This window comes from Mercurialis annua, linkage group LG3 (genome assembly GCF_937616625.2).
Source record: "Mercurialis annua linkage group LG3, ddMerAnnu1.2, whole genome shotgun sequence".
In the NCBI taxonomy this organism is placed as follows: Eukaryota; Viridiplantae; Streptophyta; class Magnoliopsida; order Malpighiales; family Euphorbiaceae; genus Mercurialis; species Mercurialis annua.
Window position 1 is genome coordinate 36,190,155 of NC_065572.1, and position 730 is coordinate 36,190,884.

The following is a 730-nucleotide window of genomic DNA, read 5'->3' on the forward strand; positions in this document are numbered from 1 at the left end:
CAATCACCCTCAAGTTCAAGGCCATCAAGCACAAAGACAAACTTTGGGGGATTTCTTCCTCCCGGATGTGGATAATGCTACCTATGGGTGCTTTGCAAGACTGGTCATCGCGGCTACTTTTGAGATCAAGCCTAGCACGATTCAACTCCTAGAGAATCGGTGCCAATTCTTTGGGTTACCAAGTGAGGATCCGAATGAACACATAGCCAAGTTCTTGGGAGTGTTGGACACATTCAAGCTCCATAATATCACCTCCGATCAAATCAAGCTTCAGATGTTTCCGTTCTCACTAAGAGACAAGGCTAGCTTGTGGCTTCGATCACTACCTAATGCATCAATCCACAATTGGCGGGATCTTGCTCAAGCTTTCCTTCAAGTGTACTTTCCAATGGGGAGAACCGCGAAGTTGACAAAGGACATCATTGATTATTACCAATATGAGGGGGAATCTCTCTATGAAACTTGGGAGAGGTTCAAGGATCTCCAAAGGCACGTACCTCATCATCGGCTTGTAAGGGAACATGTGCTTCAAATATTCTATAATGGTTTGGGTGAGATCACAAGATCTACCATTGATTCGGCCGCGGGAGGTTCTTTGATGCAAAAGACGTTTGATGAGGCTAATGAGTTGATTGAAAAATTGGCTATGGTGAGTAGCACTTGGTCCTCGGAAAGGAGAAGACCACCGGCTCAAAAGGCATTAATGACACTTGACCAATCCAAGGAGTTT

At 45.1% G+C, this 730-nt stretch overlaps 1 non-coding gene across 1 annotated transcript; it reads right to left on the minus strand.

The window, feature by feature from the left end:
- Positions 1–403: 403 nt before the first annotated feature.
- On the minus strand, positions 404–510 carry LOC126676005 (small nucleolar RNA R71). The gene has a single exon (XR_007640183.1). It is a non-coding gene; the product is annotated as a small nucleolar RNA R71 (small nucleolar RNA).
- Positions 511–730: the final 220 nt, after the last annotated feature.